Source organism: Danio rerio, chromosome 17 (assembly GCF_052040795.2).
Source record: "Danio rerio strain M-AB ecotype USA chromosome 17, GRCz13ab, whole genome shotgun sequence".
Classification (NCBI taxonomy): Eukaryota; Metazoa; Chordata; class Actinopteri; order Cypriniformes; family Danionidae; genus Danio; species Danio rerio.
The window spans coordinates 53,585,191-53,607,035 of NC_141037.1; the positions used below are offsets into that span (position 1 = coordinate 53,585,191).

Below are 21,845 nucleotides of genomic sequence, written 5' to 3' on the forward strand. Positions count from 1 at the left end.
CACAGAAAGCTTCAAATCAATTGCACTTTTCTTTCAAGCTAATGAAAAATAGTCTGTGTTGCTTAATAGTTTTTCTTCCTCCTGCTTATTGTGGGGGTTAAAATGCCCTTTTCATGGTGGGAATGTGCTAAAACATCAAGACTCATAATCAGCAGGACATGTGCCAGAGTTTCACACCTTTAAGCATACAAGAGCTTATCTCTGGCTTGTTAGTAAGTTGGTTAGTTTAGTTAGTTAGTTAGTTAGTTAGTTAGTTAGTTAGTTAGTTAGTTAGTTAGTTAGTTAGTTAGTTCAATGCTGTTTGTAGCTCAGCAGATTCACATAATAGAGATGTCTTTACTGGCCCATTTCTTTAAAGAATACATGCTCTTAGCACACGCAATGTCACTCAGTTGCTTAGGAACAAGACGTGACTCAACATTATGATAAAAAAAAAAATCCTTTATCCAGGGAATACACAAATTGTTGAATTTGTTTGTGCAATTACACTTAAGTGTATTTACCCAAATCCTTGATTGTGAATAAATATTAGCACATTCAAATAAACCACATGCTAAAGTGTTTGTTTGCACAATTGTTACTAAAGAAAAACAACTGAATAAAACGTATATAAATATAAATAAATAAAACAGCAATAATAATAATAATAATAATAATAATAATAATAATAATAATAATAATTTATGATAATAATAATACTATATATATAATTAATAATATAAGTATTAATAATAATAATAATAATAATAATAATAATAAGAAGAAGAAGAAGAAGAATGGCTAATAATAATAATAATAATACAAAAAAAAAAAAGATAAGTTCCCATGTTCCTTGTTGTTATTTAGTTTGAGCCTCAGCGATTGCTGTTTTGTGAACATTTTTCTTTTTTATAACCGAGGTTAAGTGTATCCTTTCACTGACCATTTGCTGGAGGGGGAAATGGTTAAAGACTTCAAGGACCTATTTTGTAGGTTATTCATAAAAAGTGCCCTGTAATACCTTTAACCTTTAGTATCACACACTGCATGCACCAGAGCTACAGAGAGCTATTCAAGAGGAAGCACAGATGGCACTTATTACAGCAAAATCTATCTGCAATCCTGCTTTTAAAAGCTGCTTCACAAACTACAACAACTGAACAATGATAAGAAAAATAACGAAACAAAATAATTGCTCAATCCCAAGGCTGAACTTTTACAGCGTTTATAAATGGCAAAACTCAAGAGACAGCATTATTAACGTCAAACTAAATAGCTTACGAGTCATGACTGACTTTTATAAACCCAGTCTGAAAATAAATCTCAATGCATTTTTTTTTGTGTGACTGTACTGTAAATACAGTGTCTCGGTGAAGCTGTGCAATAATAATGAATATTTATCTGCAAAGATATTGAAATAGAAGTAATATATCAAGCAGTCACTGTTAATATTCATGCATTGCAATGGAAACTAGAATATCTGTGCACCACAACATGAAATAAAAAACATACAAGTCCTTATATTAATGAGTAATTACTAACATTCAAGACAAATGAGGTCAGCCACGAGTCTCTGCACTTCCCACATACCAGATGCAGATAATTGCCAGAAGTGGGTGTAAACTAAATTATTTCTAACAGCGTATTAGCAAGAGTCGCCAAGACAATAGCTAAATATATTAGGCCTTTAAATAAGGCTGAATAACCCAAATGTGAAAAACTTTTGGTTTTCGCAGTACGCCATTGTGCATTGTGTTTAACCATATGCCGTATTATAAAGGTATCAGCATCTTTGGAGCAAAGGTGTATTTTATAAAGCTGTTGCCAGGGCTGTATCATGGAATAATTGAAGAGTTTAGATGCAAAAACCTTTAATTGCCATCTGAAATTTGCTTCTAGAATGAGCATTTTTATCAGGCTCCACTGTTTAGGTTCAGTCATTTCAATTTTATGACAAATAATACGTTCTTTCCATGGTCTACAGAATGAAATAACTCAAAATAAACAAAGGAGGCTGAGTATAATGCTCATTTTTGATGGAAATTTCCTTTTTTTTTTTTGCATCTGAAATCTTCAATTTTAAATATTATTTTGTTTGAGAGCCTTGGATTTTCACTTTTTTAAAAAAAGTGTTAATGGGATAGAAGAAAGAGGACACAAACATTTAATCTACTCACTATTTAATTCAATTCAATTCAACTGTTTATTGTCATGTGCACAGTAAGGAAACGCGTCTCCCTGTACAATGAGATTCTTACTTTGCCGTCCACAGTGAAGTCATACACACAACATACACATCATACACAACATACACATAAATACACATATATGCACAGAAGTGACTGAAGTATGATTATAAAATGTAAGTATATAAATATCTATGAAAGTAAACAATATATAAACCTGATTTGAGTAATGAAACCGATGTAAACAATGTACAGTGTTTTTTTTTGTTTTGTTTTGTTTTTAATTGTGCTCATTATGCAAAAAGTGCCTAGTGCAATTGGCTTATGTGCAAAAAAATAAATAAATAGAGCAAAATGGGATGGAGAATGTAGTGTTGTACTGAGCAGAAAAAGAGACTGTTATGTGCGTTGGTTATCTGTTTTTTTTTTTTTTTTTTTTACTCTGCCTTGAGTGGTTATTAACTATAGGTGGGCATAGATTTTTATTTTTTTTAAATCTAGATTTAAATGGCTCGTTTGAATTTTGCCGAAAGCATTCAGAATATGTGTGCTACCCAAATAGTAAGTCTTTGAGAACGGGTTTCTTAAGCCGGGTGGCGCATTAGACCTGGGGCTCATCTCCTGTTTCCAAAATGCATCACAAACAGCTTGAGAAACTGTTCTACTATGATAATTGGTGATGAAAATAAATAATGTTCAATGTGATGTACTTGTGTTTACTAACTGTTTATTCAGTTAAACATCAATTTTGAACTGTAGGCCTACATAAGCTAAAAACAGTGACTTTTGATCACCTCAATCTGACTAAAGTCATAACAGAGCTGAACAGAAATGGAATTAAGACATTTGGAGTATGCAGATATTAGTGGCATTATTGAAGTAAACACTTCCGACCTTTCGCCATATTTTCTGACAAGATCCACACTAGGCTGTCAGTAAAGGATTGCGCACACACACACACACACACACACACACACACACACACACACACACACACACACATACCGAAATGTGTAGGTTTTTTTTTTTTTTTTTTTTTCTCCATTTGGCATACGTTATTAAATTCCATAACACTCTTACCAGTCCTTACTCCTCATTTGCGTCTTATACCCCAGTTTGTCACAGAGGATGAATGAAATGTTCGTGAGTTAAAGTGAAATTTTAAAGTGAAATTACAGTTAAAGTCAGGCATCCTGCTGATTTGATTCAGAAGGGCACTCTTTTGTCAGACGGTTCACCCGTCAGGTATACATCCGCGCATATATATCAAGGTGAAAGTCATTATAGCTTGCTCAAAATAGACCCAGCTCCCAAACCAACTTTTAGAATAGAGTAATGAATAACGGTCGACCACTATTATAAACCTTTATGAGTTTCATCAACGCAATATCAAGGCAAGTCGTAACTTTTTGAGTTAGTGGCTGATTTGTGTTAACTTGTGTGATCTAACCTGCACAATTTAGTACAATTTTCTCATCACCCAATGATGGTTGGTTTTAGGGGTGGGGTTGGGGGCCACGCCTCCTTTTTTTTTATTTTTTTTGGGGGGGGGGGGTTTTGGGAGTTGCTTGGTTGGGATTGATTTGATTGGTTGGCTGATTGATTGATTGATTGCCTTTAGCTAATATAGTAAAACTACTGAGACTCCAAAAAAGTGTTTTCAGAATATATAAATTATAGCTATTAAACAGTTTGGTACTTCAGTGTTGAGCCTTGAACAGGTTTAGACAGAGTATAATAAGAAAGATAGGAAGAATCATGGCTGATTCAAAACATCCTCTCAGATCCGCATTTGAATTATTTTCATCAGAGTGGAGATTGTGCTTGCCTCAGGTATTAAAACAGAACAAAGGTTTATTGATTTATGTATATACCACAAGTAATATGCATTTTAAACAGTAGTAAATCACTATGAAATCAGCTAGTCTGCTTTTTTATTTTGTTGTTGTTGTTGTTGTTGTTGTTGTTTTTATGATATTGTGTTGTATGATGTCATATTTTGTGTATTACACACCTGATGATAATACTGCAAATCAATTTCCCTATGTGGATTAATGACATTACATTACCTTACAATAGCTTAGAAGCAATTAGATGAATAGGTTAAATCTGACACCTGTTTCTTGTGATGAGCAAACCATATTCTGTCCATCATCTGCAAATCATCAAATTGTTTGACTGTAAATGATGTGATCTTCTGACCTTTCCACTTAATGTAATTAACATCAGAGATCAGAGAGCAAAATAAAAGCTAAGAATCTTAGCTTGAAATGCTGCCTTCAAGATGTGAGATGAAGTACAAACACTTCCCTGAGAACTATGCATTATTTTACAGAGCTACGGTCCCAATCAGGGCTCACACTCTTCATTTTGAATGCATAACGAGGAGAATAAAAGAGAGGCGTTGAGGCTTTTGAAAAAGTCTCAGCATTGGAATGTGTTTGAACCTCTACTGATGATCACTAACTGAGTCAAGAAAGTGCCAGTCAAGCCAGGTGTCTGTTCTATTGGGCTAGAAGATACGTAATCAGAAGTGGCTAATCAGAAAACTCTCTCTCTCTGACCTCCGGAGATAATTTCTGCGTCTTCCGAGATTGCGAAAGAAAATTAAACTGGTAATTTGTCAGACATTTAAGCTGAAATTGATCCTTTATATATATATATATATATATATATATATATATATATATATATATATATATATATATATATATATATATATATATATATATATATATATACTCTGCATTTTTTTACATACAAAAGCATAATAAATTTTTTTTTTTTCAATGTCATCCTAGGACAAGAACAGGTGTTGTTCAATAGCTTTAGAACAACTTTGAAATGTTTTCCCACTTCAGATGCTGACCATTGTAGGCCATTTGAGTCGTATCAATCACTAAACTTGTATATATTGCAATCCAGGCTCATAATGAATGTGTACCACTGTATACATTTTTGGAGAGCGTGAAATATGTCCCGGGAGTTTTTTTTTTTTTTTTTTTGCATTTTGCATTTTGTTTGAGAATCCACCAGAAGCTGTTGTGTATGCTTTTTCAGATCTCAAATTTCTCTTGTGAGTGCCATTTGCGCCTGCTACACTTGCATTAAAGAGTCCCTATTATGGGTTTTCGAAAATGACCTTTCATGTAGTGTGTAACTCTCTTTCATGAACTCTCTTTCATGTAAGTGAAGTGAAATATCCATCTAGGTCATAAATCTGAAAGTGGACTGTGTAAAACTATCGATTTATCTATAAAAGAGTCGACTCCGAGCCTTTAGCCGTTTCGGTGTGACATTGATACAAAACAAAAGCCCTGCACAATTGTTGCGCAAGCAAACCTGGGAAAATTGAAACCTGCGGCCCCGCCAACAAACAGTAGCAAAGAAAAAGAGTAAGACAAACACTGTAGCAGATTCCGGTTGTGAAGTCATGAAGAAGCTGTGCTCAGCTGGATATTATTGGAAGTGTGAGGGTAGAGTTAGTGTTATCTTTTTCTACCCAAAGATGAAACTGAAAAGTCGGTGGTTGAGGGTTTTTTTTTTTTTTTTTTTTTTTTGCAAAGATACCTCAGCATTATGTGCTGTTCCCGTCATTTTTTAGACGAATGCTTTTACATTCTACACGCTTATAACAAGTGGATTTGTCGGACATTTGTTAAATGAAGGATCAGAAAAGAATATTGATGTGTGGGACTTTGTCAGAGCTTGACAGGAACTTTATCAGTACAAAGTTCATGGATCAGTTACTTCCTCCATTTCACAAGTGTAAGTAAAAGTGATTAAAATGGTTTCCTCCTTGTTTTCTTAAACTTGCAAATTATGTATTTAATCATGTTTTTTTTTTTTTTTTTTTACTTGTAACCGCTTGTTCTGTATCTGGTTAACTCTTTATATTCTCATATCATATCTAAAGCCACGTTGAAAATTCAACACTTACTGCTTTGTTTACGGATTTACACTCGTGCGACAGTCAAGGTTCAAAATAGTTCAGCTTTTGCTGCTGTGTGGATAATTACTGAATGTGTGTCATGGTTAAGTATGGAGCAGTTTGCTGGTGTTTAACTGCACTGCTTAAATGCTCTCCTGGAGACCAGGGGCTAGGTTCAGGGGTACTGTGTATTGTGGTCTTAGTAAGTTAACTACTATGTTTCGGGTGGTCCGTGCAATCAGATCCTATACCAATGTTGCCAACTCAGGGGTTTCACAGACCATACCAAAATGCCAGGGGAGGTGTTTGAGATTACGGGAGTTTGGAGTCGCTGGGATAATTAGGTACAAAAAAATGCAAATTATAAGAAGATAAAATTGGTTTCGACCATGCATGCATATCAGCCTGTTGTTGGAGACCCTTTAAAACAAAAAATGACCCTTTTTAATGTATAACAGGTACTCTTTAATCTACCAGAGGCTGCTGTTGACTGACCGACCGTCCACCTCCTTGCCTAAAACAATAGTTTTCAAAAGCACCGGTTGACCCATGCACCACCTTTCGTAAACCTAAAGCTGCAATCACACTGGGCTTTTCCTCCTATAAACTTTCATTCATATGCAACCGAATGCATAAGACCGGAAATGCAGGGTCATGCGTCAAGTTTCGCAGGTTGCTGTAGTGCAAAGTTCAAGCTTGATGAACTCTGACCTGCAAAATCGTGTCACTTGACTGCGTAAAAGCAATCGAGGATCAAAACATGACCTCTTTGGACAGAAATTTAAAACATGGAGCAATCGCTCGCTTTTTAAATGTCTAATAAGCTTGTTTAATCCCTCCCCCTTTCGCAGAAAAGCCCTCATGTTCTATTTTTACCATGTTTTCAGATTGTACCAAGTTTTTACCCTGTTATTTACTTGTTTATTTTATGTTTTGCCTTTGTTTAAGTGCTTTCTGGAACTGTTCTTCACCAGACTTGAACCACGTCTTTGCGGTCAACTCTGCTCTGCTCAAGTCTGTCGACGTACACGGCAAGTCACTGAACAAACTGGTAACAACGGGAAAGCCATCCACACAGAGGTAAGTGATCAGCTGATACTGATACTGCTGCGGTTTACAATTTCCTGTAGAATCTACAGTAACTTACTGGCAGCAGTTTGCAAGTAACTTCATGTAAATTATTTACAGTAAAAAAAATAATAGTGCAGTATTTACATTTATCTTTCTTATCGTTTATGTATTTACAGTCCTGTATATCTTTAGGGTAAATGTAGTAATGTTCACAATGCAACTTAACTGTCCTACAGTTCATATTACAGTTAAATACAGTGTAATTTATCAAAATTGTTAACAATGTGCATCTGTCGTCAGAAGCATATCCTTCTTTGTCTATCACAGACATGCAGCCACTCACACAGATGCACAAGCCCATGCACACATAAGCAAACACGCTCTGCATCATTTCATTAATGTCTTCAATTAGCCATAAAACAACATGGATGATTTTTCAAACTATTTAAATTGTTTTCAAATATGATAAAGCATTATATGATTTATCTCTGTTTCTCTCAGTGTTTCCTTTATATAAATTATATAGATCAATGGTTCTCAAGGTCAAAAGATGCATAAAGTTTGTATATATGTTCACAGCAAAGTGATAAAAGAAATGCCGCCAAGTTTGCTGCAATTTTCTCATTTTAGTTGCAAAAATCTGTTTTTTTTTTTTGTTGATACGAAATCCTGGAGGGTCTCATTAAAGCGAATAATATTCACCGAAGGAGAGTAGAAAAAAGGACAGAAATTCAATTTAACTGATCTTATTCAACATTAATCCAAAATAAATAAAAACAAAGGAAGGAGAGGATGAAGATGATGATCTAATAAAGTCCATTAATCCTTTCTGACAATATGTTTTGGGTGATAATCAGCGGAATAAGAAGCTGAAAGTGGACTAGCTTAAAGCAGAATAATTAAGAAAATTTGGTGTTGTGTGTGTGTGTGTGCATGCGTGTGTGTACGCTGTAAAAAATGATAGGTTTCACAATATTCCTTCATGTTGTCCACACCAAATTAGATTAAGTTAAACTTAATTGTTTTACCAATTTTAGTGGAGTGAGTATAAAACAATTAAGTTGTCCCCAAAAAACCCAAGACTTGTTGTTTTAGCGTATTTGAGTTAGTAGTTTGAACAAGCAGCAGTTACTCAATAACAAATGTAAGTGTATTGAACATGAAACAATTAAGTTGTCCCCAAAAAACATAGCTGTTTAAGCTTATTTTAATTAAGTACTTTGAACAAGCAGCAGATTTATTTGATTTATTTATTTTTTGAGTGTGGTTTGCTGTAGAAGTGTTTCGTGAAAAATATGTATAAAAATAGAACTGTGAAAAAAGGACAAGTGGTTCCAATCAGAATGTGAAATCAAGACCACATCTCAGAGTTTCCAGCAGAAGTTCAGACTGTTTGTTTGTCTATAATGGGTTGACATTTACTAAAACAAATAATAATGATCAAGTATTCGCAAAGAATTATTCATAAAGGCTTGAGTGTAATAATTGCAAACCGCATAGCCCTTGAAACATAAAATCTCTCCAAAACACCCCTGTCCTCCACCATCACTTTCAATGCAGGCATACAATGAAAGATCCTGACCTGTAATTTGGCACACAAGAAAACATTGGCTTGCTATTGTTTTTTTTTTTGGAATCTCCTGGCAAACCGCATAGCTTGTTCTGAGATACCCTATGCTAAAATCAATTTCGAACTGAAGTGCTTCTCAATTTCCAAGACGACGAGAGAGCCAAAGTCAAAGAACTGGAACTGTGGTCACGTATAGCTGCCGGAGATATGCCATATCTGGTACCGGAGCATCACAGCAAGCATGATAATTGCATTTCGAGGCCTTCCTAACAAAAACAGATTTGCGGGGGATTAACGGACTTGTCCCAGCTCACATAGCCAACCTGTGATTAAAGGAGGATCGGACGAATGTGGCTCCGTTCCCATTGAGTAATCAAGTGAGTCCCTGGACGAGGCAGTTTGCCAGTCAGTCTCGCAGCATGGAATCCCTAAGAGAAGCATATTACCCAAGAGGCATTCAATTAAATATTTTCTTCTTGATTCTGTCAAGGTAACTTTTTATTTTTTATTTTTTTCCAAGACAACTGCAGCATTAAAAGTGTTTGACTGTTAGAGAAAATTCTTAGTGAAGTGGTTGATTTCCCAGCAGCATTTCTTTAGTTCTGCCACACTACGGTAGACCTGCTGTTGGTGAGATGAACTTGCAGAACTAATTGAAAAGTTTTTCGGCAGCAGTTAGGGATTTAGAGGGGCGACAAAAATGCTAAGCTGCTTCATATTCTTCATGTGTTTGATTGGAGAAAATCAAGAAAAATATGAGCTGTTTGACAGGACCGGTGTTGGGTGTAATAATAGCCTGTTTCTACTAAGTGGAACAATACTGTAGGTTACGGGTTGGTACGGGTCACCTTTATCAGGCTTGCATTTTCACTGCCAAAAAGGTACCAATGGTATGAGGTGTACCATGGTGTACGACAGAAACAGTTGATCTCATTCTTGCTCAAGGAAATTTCAAAGTAAAGCCGTATGGGTCATTCACATATCAAATGAGATGCACTTCTCACAAAACAGATGCTTTGTACACATAAATACTTGTATATAATTGTGTATTACTAACCTTTCTATGAACAAAAGTTGATTATAACTGCAGATCAATGATTAGGATGAGTGATGAGTGCGAAAAAGCCTACTGTAATGTCTGCAATTATATAATAATAAATAAATTAGCGCTGTCAAAATTAACGCGTTAACGCATGCGATTAATTTTAAATAATTAACGTGTTTAAAAAAATTAACGCAGTTGCAGGTTTTTTTTACTTCCTGTTTTGGTAGACGTGTGTTCAACATGCAATAAATGTGGATAAGACCAAGGAAGCACTTTTTGAAGGCAAGTTCCAGTATAAAACAATTAGTTGCATCACAGGTTATCCAGAGTTCCATGCAATTTCAGGTGTTTCATTTTTAACTTTTGACTTCTGTTGTAAGTTGATACCGCATGGCGAACAGAAAGAAAATCCTCCGCATTTCGTGACTCGGTGTTCCTTTAAGGTAAGGTTCCTTTTAAGGCTACACGGTAGAATTTTAATAAGAGTATTATCTTCATATTAAAATATGGAGTATATGTCTTATCTGAATGTACTACGAACGTCTCTGGTGAAGTCGCTAGCTGTCAAAGACAGGGCATTACTCTGCCTTTCAGCATGAGCCCTCCAAGTTTAGCGTGTTTCCTCATTAAACGCAACGAAAGCATATGCTTTGCGTTGTTGTGTCAGAATCCTTGTGAAATACAGTAATACTTTAGGACGCTTAGTTTAAGCAAATTTGATGAACGTGATCATGCGTGTTGAATCTGAGGGGAGTCGCTCCAGTATGGAAGGCCGTTGGGGCCAAAACGTCTGCAGCGCGTTGTGTGTGTGTCTGTGTGTGTGTCTGTGTCAGGCCCATTGAGGGGTGTCAGGGGTGGAGTGAGCGACGTATCAGAGTAGGGGCGAGAGGGTTGTGCAATGTATTTAACGACCGGTTTGCAAGAAATTATCATTCATTTGCGGGCATTTGGGAGTCTCTGTGCACTTGCGGGATACTCCTAGTCTTAGCAACCGGATGAATGTAAAGGAGGATTAAGCAAATTGTTTCTACTCTATAACTAATGTTCTCAACTCACAGCAATAAAACTTTACAATGAGTGCAACAGTTTGTATTCTATAGTTTATTATTATAATTTTTCATTTTCCATATCTGCAATTCCTGTATTTTGGCTTTTTTTTTTTGCAGTCCACTTAGAATATAACATGGAAATCAATGTTTTCTTCATTGACATTGATTGTTTTCAATTTTAAATGTCATTAACATGCCTGTGTTTAAATTTCTGTAATAAATATGGCTGTAAAGCCAGGATCTTGATGGTTTATTGTGGGTATGTTGTTTACATAAAGGAATCTGGGTTACAAGTTAAACAAAAATTCTATTAACCAATTAAATTTTGAATTTAAATATTTTTTTCTTGCGTTTACAATAATTTTACATTTAAATAGCCAAAATTACAAGTTTCAGTATTTTAAATGCGATTTAATCGCGATAAAGGTGCGATTAATTAGTTATTTTTTTTAATCGATTGACAGCACTAAAATAAATTAATGCAACATATTTAGTTCAGCTTAGTTTTAGTTTAAAACTTTATTAATCACCTTGGGGCAATTCATACTGGCATGGAGGTGCTTCATTTATAACAAGAATAACACTTAACACAATAAACACCAACACTTAACATCAAGTACACACACACACACACACACACAAATCAATAACAATAAATAATGCTAATGATCCATCGATTAACTACATTTATTATGTAACCGAATTGCTTCAGGCACAAAAGTACATTTATAACGATTTGTAGAATATCTTATTGTCCTTAAACGTAGCCCAAGAGGCATCCACTCTAAATATCTGCTCAAGGGGTGTGTGCTGTCTCCTAGTATTTTATGTGCCATCTTCAATTATAAGCCAGACTTTGCAGGAGAACTGCTAAAAGTTTGGAGTACACATTAACAATGCCTTGAAGACGATTCTTGTTTTTTTTTTTTTTTTTGACAGTGAAGCAAACCAGCAAATAAAGGAAATGGACAAAATACTTTCAATAAATTAATTGTAAAAGGTCTTAAGAATAACTTTCTCTACAATAAAAGAGTTGAGATTCCGCAGTGGATATATGAACATATATAAGTATTTCCGTCATGCCAAGTTCATAATAGTCCAAAAAGTGATGATAATAGTTAAACATGGCAGTTTATTCATGTTGTAGGTTGCTGAAAGAATCGGATGTCAGAAGCATTTCAAAAATCATGCGCAAGTTATCAGCACAAGTTCGCTATTTAAATTATAGATGCATGGCGAGGGCACGTGAGCTCTCTGGAGAAAGTGAAATCGCTCATGCTTTGAGACGTCTTCGTAAAACAGAAACAGGAAACGACAAATATTGTTCTTATTGGCTTTGTGGCTGTTCATCAAGATGACAACCAGGTTCGCTTGAGCTTGAGTCAACCATGGCTTGTTATTATATGTTCAATTCAGCTTTAGCTTTATTTGTATAGCGCTTTTACAATGTAGATTGTGTCAAAGCAGCTTCACATAAATGGTCATAGCAACTGGATCAGGGTAGTTCAGTTTTTAGTGTTTAAGTTCAGTTCAGTTTAGCTCAGTTCAGTGTGGTTTGAAATCATTACTGAGAGTCCAAATACTGAAGAGCAAATTCATCGATAAGTAGCTTTTCAGATCCTGAACCATGCAAGCCAGTGGCGACAGCGGAATATAGTATTGCGGTGTAATGTCTCGGCTGTGAATTTAAAAATGCTGGTTCCTTTGTTTTCATTCTACTGGCTTGTGTATGTGATGGATGAAGGGAAATTATTTTACATAATGTGTTAAAAAGAAAAAGTTCCTGTTCTAGTTCTTATGAGTGAATGAAATGATTCATTTATTTCACCACCACTCCTTAGAGGGCAGTGTGGCGTATTAGTGGGTTACCTAAGAGGTCATATTAAACTGCACTCGAGCAATGCTATAATGTGTGTCTCCTTATCATTCAAAGCTATGGATAAACACTCATTTAAAATGGTCTGTGTGAAATATTTATCATCTTTACTTTAAAGAAATGTTCGGAAAATATGCAAGAAGGTGTTAGTTCAATAAATTGATTCATTTTTGGTTTAATTAGATGGTAGCCACTCGTGGTTAGCAAAAGCAGTGGAAGCTAATGATTAGCTAAAGGTTAACTGAAGTGATGTGAATGGAGCATGTAGCGATGTATGCATTCAGAAATATGCATTAGATCATTTTCTAAACACCATGTTATCTAATTGTTACATTTGTTATGAATGTCACCCAGATTAAGTTAATATGGTGTATATTTTTGCAGTGATTCTCTTCTAAAATGTTTGTGAAAGCATATCGCTGTCCCATAAAATATTCAATTTGAGTATAAATAAGTGATAGTAAGAGTTTAATGTTTTAATGCTGGATTTTGGGTTTTAAAACATCATAAGTTGATTTCTAAATAACTTAAGGTTATTAAATGAGTAAAAGGGAAATTTATTCAGTTCTATATTGTTTGTATTTCTCTTAAATATATTAATAACTGTTAAAATAAATGTTGATGTAATTTGGAAATGGTGTGAAAGAGAATGTTACTTTGATTTAATTATAACGATTAGCATCATTTATGCATTTATACAAGTAGTTATACAGTAGATGGGGTAAGAAATTTATTATTTTAATAATTCTTGTAATAGTACTTCAGTATCTCAAAGTAAGACCAATACTGTATTCTAAGAAGTGTATTCGAGTGTATGAAGTATTTATTTTTTATTTTTTTTTATGTATTAATGCCTTTTGTTCACATAGGAAATCTAATTACATTGCATTGAGTCTGGAACACCGTGTACAAAGTGTTAGCTTTAAAAAAGTAATTATCATTGTCATATTAAGCTGCACTTGAGCAATGCTAAAACGTGTCTGTCTTATCATTCACAGTTTTGTGCGTGATTTGGCTTGTGCCGGTTCAGATTCCCCTAGGTCTGGAGCCGGTAGCATGTGCACTAGAGATGTATCTCTGTAAACCAATAGCGTTCAGCTGCGAGTCTTGCTTCGCCTTTTAGTGTCCTTTTGTCTTGCTAGGTACCCTTTCAAAAGGGTACCCAAAAAGTGGTATGCTATGCTACGTTTCACTGTTAGTACCTTTTGACAGTGGAAACGGCGAAAAAAGTCTTGAAATGGTTGATTTCCCAGCAGCATTTGTTTAGTTTTGCCACACTACGATAGACCTGCTGTTGGTGAGATGAACTTGCAGAACTAATTAAAAAGTTTTTCAACAGCAGTTAGGGATTTAGAGGGGAAACAAAAATGCTAAGCTCCTTCATATTCTTGTTTTATGGAGAAAATCATGAAAAACATGAGCTGTTATAAGTATTTCCTTCATTCAGAGTTCATAATAGTCCAAAGGGTGATGATAATAGTTAAACATGGCTGTTTGTTCATGTTTAAGGTTGCTGAAAGAATCATTCGCTCCTTTGTTTTTTTTGAGCATCACTCTGGCGTTTGTCAGTTTCTGAACGGATTGGATGTTAGAAGCACTTCAATAATCACTCGCAGGTTATTATCATCAGCTCAAGAAGTTTGTTATTTTAAATATATAGATGCGCGGCGTAAGTCTGGAGAAAGTGAAACTGCTCACGCTTTTAGACGTCATCGTAAAACAAAAACAGGAAAATAACGGGTCTTCTTGGCTTTGTGGCTGTCTCGGGTCGACTATCGCTGGTTTAAATATGTATATAGTATCACTGTGTAATTTCTTGGCTATGTATTTAAAAATGCTGGTTCCTTTGTTTTCATTCTACTGGCTTGTGTGTGTATTTCTGTAAACCAACACAAACCAATACCTTTCAAAAAGGTACCCATAAGTGGTACGGTTTGCTTTTTGGTGCCTTTTAACAGTGGAAACAGTCATAAAAACATACCGAAACATACCGTGCAACTCAGTGAAAATGGGACATTGGTTACAAAGTAGCTAGTTACTGTAATAAGATTAAATTTTTGTTGGGAAAAAAAGAAATGACAGTTGAAGTAAAAAAAAAATAAAAAAATAAACTGAAAAAAAAGAAATTATATATATATATATATATATATATATATATATATATATATATATATATATATATATATATATATATATATATATATGTATATATATACACACATATATACACATATATATACATATACATATATATATATATACATATATATATATATATATACATATACATATATATATATATATATATATATATATATATATATATATATATATACATATACATATATATATATATATATATATATATATATATATATATATATATATATATATATATATATATACATATACATATATATATATATATATATATATATATATATATATATATATATATATATATATTATTTTATTTTATTTTTATTTTTATGTTGTTTAAAAATAATTTTCAACACATTTTAAACAATTTTATAAACCAATTTTAATAACTAGTTTTATTTTGACAATGCATAATACTATTATACTTGTTATGCAGGCTGTATTCAGCATAAAGTCCAATTTTAAAGGCTCAATGTTAACTAAGCAAGTCAGGATAGATAGGTAAGCTATTTGATACTTTTTTTCTTGTAATATTTTATTTTATAATATATTAAATTATTTTTATAAAATATATTATTTTAATATATCTAATATTATGTATTTGTTTAATTGTTTGTTTGTTTGTTTGTTTGTTTGTTTATGTAAGACTGCTTTTAAATCCCCAGACTTTTCACAGAAGAACAATACATACAGCGGGGAAAAAAAAAAAAAAGTGAAACATTTTTTAATTATTTTTTTTATTTTTTTATTTTTCTGGGAATACTATTTCTAAAGAAGCTGTTAACAAGAAATTGAACCTGATTTTGGTAAAAACCCAAATAATACAAACGTTTAAAAAATCGGAAAAATTAGCTACGTGTAATAACAATGAAATGACACTAGGATAAATTGTGTTGGCTCTCTGTGGGTCTCGTCTATCAAATTTGATCTTCATTTTGTATTTTCTATTGGATTCAAGTCAGGTGATTGGCTGGGCCATTCTACAGCTTGATTTTCTTCCTCTAAAAGCCTTTGAGAGTTTCCTAGCCTGTGCTTTGGATCATTGTCTTGCTGAAATGTTCACTCTAGTTTCATCTTCATCGTTCTGATAATGTAGATTTTGGACTGAAGAAGCTAATATTAAATTACACTGACAAAGGGCAGAGAGTTGAAGAATTACTCAAAGATTTCAGCTGCTGTCTGGTCTTTTTCTGCCTTTCTACACCTTCAATTTTTCAGGTATTCAATACTTTTCCTCACTGTTATTTCATTTTATTACAAATAACTTCATTTGTAAACAAATTTGGTTTGTTTTATTAGCATATATATATATATATATATATAGATTTATTCTGTTGTTACTAGCAACTGGTGACAATTTCAAGTCAACAGCACCTCAAGAATGAAGTTTTTCAGAGAAAAACGGTGATGTGGTCAACACTTATTTCCCTGCTGTATATACGTAGGAAACACTGTGAAAATGTTCTTGGTATGTTTAACATCACAACATTTGAAAAGTATTATTTTAATTTCAGGAGGAATAATATTTTTTACCTCAAATGCACTTTAATGTCTTAGGTCATTTAATTACAGTTACTTCTAATGTACTTGCCTTTAATACTGTGCATCAATTCAACAGTTCTGTATAAATCAATTGAGAAACTAATCTTTTTTTTTGTGTGTGTGTGTGTGTGTGTGTGTGTGTGTGGTTTTTGTGGCTGTTGTTGTTATACAGGTATATTTTTCAGAATAATTATATTTTTCAACTATTGGTCAACTACAAAAGTCAAAATTTATCAAGCTTATTGAACATTCTTAACAAACAATGACTTGAGTCAGATATTTGTCATTATAAGGTATTTATGAAATATTGTATCATTACTTTGAAATGTTTTCTTGTTTTGTTATGTATAATTATTAAAGTTTTACCTCTTAATATATTTAAAAGCTCCTATTTGGCTCAAATTGAAATTATTACATTTAGTGTGTATTGTTTATGCATTGAGATTTAAGAGGATTTTAAGTAGTTTTAAACTAAGTAATTGAATAATTAAGTGTGCTTTCACACCTGCCTTATTTAGTTCGTTTGAATCGCACTAGAGTTCGTTTTCCCTTTTGGTGCGGTTCGTTTGGGCAGGTGAGAATGCAGCAATCAAACTTGAGTGTGCACCAAAAGCGGACCAAAAAAGCGTACCGAGACCTGCTTGAAGAGGTGGTCTTGCTACGCTTTCAAAGAACCCTGGAGGGGTTCGTTTGTGGTGAGAATATGATCCGTACTAAAACAGGTTCAACCCCAAAAAGTACTGCGCCTTTTGAACTAACCCAGCTGCTGTAGGCCAATGCGCTGTGCATTATGGGATATGGAGGAAAAATATTTGTTGACGGCGCTTAACCAACACAGTGAGAGAGAGGGGAAAACATTACCTGATGGATCGTTGGTAATATTTCCGCAAGATGACCATGTCGCAGTTTAGCTAAATTAATTCACGCCTCCTCCTGAAGTGACGAGCGATGCATTAAACACTGTTTTCCAGCTGCGGACGCGCTTCATTCTCAATTTTTAGTTTGTCTAAAGAAGAAATACAATCAGTCAGCGCAGTCATCCCTCCAGAGTAAAAACGACATTTTGTGTCTGCCAGTTTTGTTGCATTTTCCCGCACATGAATTCTAACCAATCAATAATTAGATTAAGAAATGTGTTCAACAATATCTGGCCAATGAGAGATGTGGATTTTGTCAGATAACTGCATATAAACCGACCCAAAGACGGCAGAAAATGCAACAATGTATCATTTATTGCCCTTGGTCCGTACCAAATGAAGCGAACTACAGATGTGAAAGCACCCTAAGTTACTTTTCAGACATAGAATACAGTTTGAACAAGTTAACTGGTTATTAATTACTTTACTGAAGTAACTTATTCAACACTGGACAGAGCATGTCTCTTTAGATTAGTAGGCCTTAATGCTCAACATGAATGGAGTTTTCATCATCTGGATGTTGGTCCACACATGCACAACAAATTGAACTGTTAGCCTTTTACTTTATTTTAATCCCTCTGAACATCTCACGGCTAGCCCACATTTCATCCAAGAGTTAGACGCCAGGGAAGCCCACAGTCACTCTCCATGCAGCTGGCCAGTGGGATGCCAGGAAGAACAAGAATCGAATCCATGGCTCCGCTTCAAAGCTTACATTTGTCACTTTAAAACAGCGAGTGGGAGCTTAGCGAGAGGGAGAATAAGGGTTAGCTGGCAGGAGTCTGTTTATAGGAAGAAGTGTAGTCCATCTCCGGAGGACAGCACTAAACACTGCAGGCTCTTCCTGCATCCAATGTGTATCCCCGCCTGAAATATAATTCTGCCTGCTTATGAGACCAGCATGTTGGGCAAGCGTTCACCCTCTTTGGGCTTTGCCTCCCTGCCTTACGCAACTGTCTCTCTAATGCCATGATCTGCAGAGGGACTCTGACCTTACAGATTAACAAAAATGGGAATGCTGGAGGTATGAGACTCAGCAGGTAGTGCCAACCAAGAGGTTCAGGAGTATTAGATGAATGAATTGATTGAAAGTGTGCCCTTTCTGTCAGAACTGAACATAGAGTCAGGTCTTTGGCAGGTTTGAGATTTTGGTAACACTTTAGTTTAGGTCATAAATCATGCTATTAACTACTGTCACACCTATTATAAATGTTCATTAGTAGTTATAAAATATGATCAGATTCTTCATCCTTAATCCTACCCAGTACCCAGTACTAACTATTAATTAACAGCTAATAAGTAGTTTTTTAGCTAGAAGTGTTAGTTGTGACCTAGGCCCAATCCCAATTCTACCCCTTAGCCCGTACCCCTATCCCTTCTTTTGCACATTCCAGTGAAGGGGTAGAGGTAGGGGTTTCCCAATTCTCTTTAACTTGAAGGTGTAGGGCTAAGGGGAAGCACTCACTAGCTGGCCTCCGTTATATATGCAGGTGCTGTAGTGCTGTCCCATTTTCTTAGGGGTAAACTTTTAAGCCCTTCACACTCAGTTTTAAGGGGGAAGGGGTAGGGGTACAAAAATAGAATTGGGATTGGGCCATAGTCCGTGTAATCAGCCCATGTACATCCATGTAATTATGATTTTCAGCTGTGTGTGTGTGTCAGTGTCTGGATTATTGTCAGCTGTGGCAGGAGTTGATGTGTGCAAACAAAGAGTTCTGGGAGTTGTAGTTCAGCAGTATAAGGAGGTGATCTCCAGCAGAAGCAACACCACTGGTGATCACAACAGCTGTATTGTTGCACATTATCCTAGTACACTGAAGATAATGATCCAAAGATGATTCCTTGGATTTATTTAATTATTGATCTATTTATTTATTTTTAAGTGGTTATAAACTGTTTCTTTGGACTAAATTCAAGCAAACAAAATAAGTTGAACATTATTAAATTAAATTTTATTGTTTAAAATCAACACATATAAACCTGTAACAACAATTTACAAGACTTTTTTTTTATTTTTTTCCCCCAGGGGACACAAATAAATTATTTACAACCACTTACTTAAAAAAAAAAAATTGTGAATCCAAGAGATCACCTTTAAATCTTTTTTTTTTCAGAGTAGGTTATTTAAAATAATGATGTGAGACAGCTATGACTAGGCCCGCATGTAATCTGCGTGTAGAATTCCGCAAATTTTTAGCCCATCATCAGTGGTGGAAAGAGTACTGAAAAAGTATACTTGAGTAAAAGTACTATTACTTGCCCAAAAATGTAGTGTGAGTGAGTAATATTTACAACAGTTACTTTTACTCTAAAGTATGAGTAAAATGTAGCCCTTTTAAAAGTACTCATGAGTAGTGAGTATTATGCTGTTAAAAGTTGATGCATTTACACGCAATTTGTGGATGTGTGTGTAAACGTAACATTCTGTAGTGCATTTAGTTATTGCCCAGCAGGCACACAATGTCATAAGATGTTAATATTAGGTTAGATTTAGGTTGTGATGTCAGGTGACCAAAATTAAAAATCTAGCCAACATCTTAAACCAACATCCTGTTGAGGTCAAATACTAAAATTTATTCATCAGGTATTGCAACCAAAATTCAACGTCTGATAGATGTCATAGTGGTAACGTCGACACAACATCAAGCTGTAACATCATTAGACGTAGATATTTAGTTGTTTTTTGACATTTGACATCGGCCTGACGTTGAGTTCTGATGTAAACCCGATTTTAATTTCCAAACAAAATGCAGCGTCTCCATGACATTAGGGTACAATTTTAATTTGACGGTGTGTTGATGTCTTGTGCCTGCTGGGTGTTTAAGGCCATTTCGGTCATCATACAGTAAACATCCATCATCTTCTCATCAGTGACATGCATCTAAATTAGGGGTGCCCATACTCTTTAGTTCCAATCCCAATTAGACGCACATGGGATAGCTGATCAATCTCATATACGGCTTTCTATAAACATCTGTGCTGGTGTTTTGAGGCAAGTTGGAGCTAAAATCTGCAGGAAATCGTCCCTCCAGGACTGTGTTTGGGCATCCCTGATCTAAACAGTCTCTGGGTCAATGCATGTAAAGATTTTGAACATCTTATTGGACACTTTTAATGCTTCCAAACTGTTTGCTGCAATGTAAAGTGTGCATGTCTTGAAGTAGTTCATTATGATGCAATTTACCTTCTGTGTATGATTTGAATAGATTATTTTCTTGTTTATTTACTTACTTTACTTTATTTACTGTTTAAATTTGTGTAAATTAATATTTACTCAGTTTCTTAATTATTTTCTGAAACATACGATAACAAAATAATCATGATTTATTTACAATATCACTTGTAAAGTATTTTTTCTGTCTTTTAGTCTAGATATTACATGAGAGACTTGCTTTGTTTACCAAAAGTGGATCTAATTGGATTTGCATTATAAACATTAAATAACACAAGTTTAAAAAGGTATTACTATTTATTTCATTTATTAATGTTTTAGTTATGATACTAGCAAAAAGTATTCAAAGTAAATCGGCACACTGCCACTTTAGCTCTCAAATTTTTTTTTAATGTCAATATCACAAAATCACAACGTTTCGACCGACATGGTCTTCATCAGGTAAAGCATTGCAAATGGAAGTCCTCCAGAAATAGTCAAACAGCTCTACACAGCACCTGCAGTCAAAGTGGCAGTGTGCCGATTCACTTTGAATCTTTTGCTAAAGTGGCAGTGTGCCGATTCACTTTGAATCTTTTGCTACTAATGTTTGTTTTTTGATCGTGCACCTGCCTTCAAGATTTTCTAGATGTGCGCACATTTCTGATACTCACATAATCATTCCGCAGGAATCCGCAGACTTTTACTAAAATTCTGGGCAGAAATAGCAAAACAGGTCTGCAGATTCCGTCTGGCCCTAGCTATGACCACAATCGCTGAAAATGCATGGCAGAACTCTGACCAATGTGAGGAGACTTCACTTGCAAGTGACTCAAATTAAAAATGTTGGTTAGAAAAAAAATGAACTGCACCAAAAATAAAAAGCAACATTTCAACAAGTTTAGTCCCATTTTCAGAACTACATGTGTGTATGTTCCCCTAAAGGCATAGTTCACCCAAAAATGAAAATGCACTCACTATTTACTCACCCTCCAGGGTTTATTCCCCACACACACACATCACACACAAAAAGATGAAGGAAGCTGAAAACCTGGAATCACTGAATTCTAGTAGGGAGGAAAAACAAGTCAATGGTAACATGTTTACAGTTCACATACAGTTTACAGTCGTCTTTTGTGTTTAACAGAGGAAAGATTGTCATAAATGTTTTAATCAAGCCAAGGGTGAGTAAATTATTAGAGAATTTAATTATTTTGAGTAAACTTTCTCTTTAATGATGCACATAAGAGTCTGAGGTGGCGGCATGATGGCTCAGTTGTTTGCCTCTCAGCAAAAAGGTTGCTGGTTCATGTCTCGGCTGACCCAGTTACTTATACTGTGTGGAGTTTGCATGTTCTCCCCGTGTTC

General features: G+C 34.7%; 1 protein-coding gene and 1 long non-coding RNA gene across 3 annotated transcripts in view; one reads left to right on the forward strand and one right to left on the reverse strand.

Moving 5' to 3' along the window:
- alk (ALK receptor tyrosine kinase) overlaps nt 1–21,845 on the reverse strand; it is an 859,538-nt gene that overhangs the window by 693,951 nt on the left and 143,742 nt on the right.
- The window catches only part of LOC141378383 (uncharacterized), a 228,291-nt gene that overhangs the window by 43,466 nt on the left and 162,980 nt on the right, over nt 1–21,845 (forward strand). Inside the window, exon 3 of the long non-coding RNA XR_015513827.1 lies at nt 7,045–7,176. This is a non-coding gene — a long non-coding RNA (uncharacterized LOC141378383). The remainder of the gene's footprint in view (nt 1–7,044; nt 7,177–21,845) is intronic.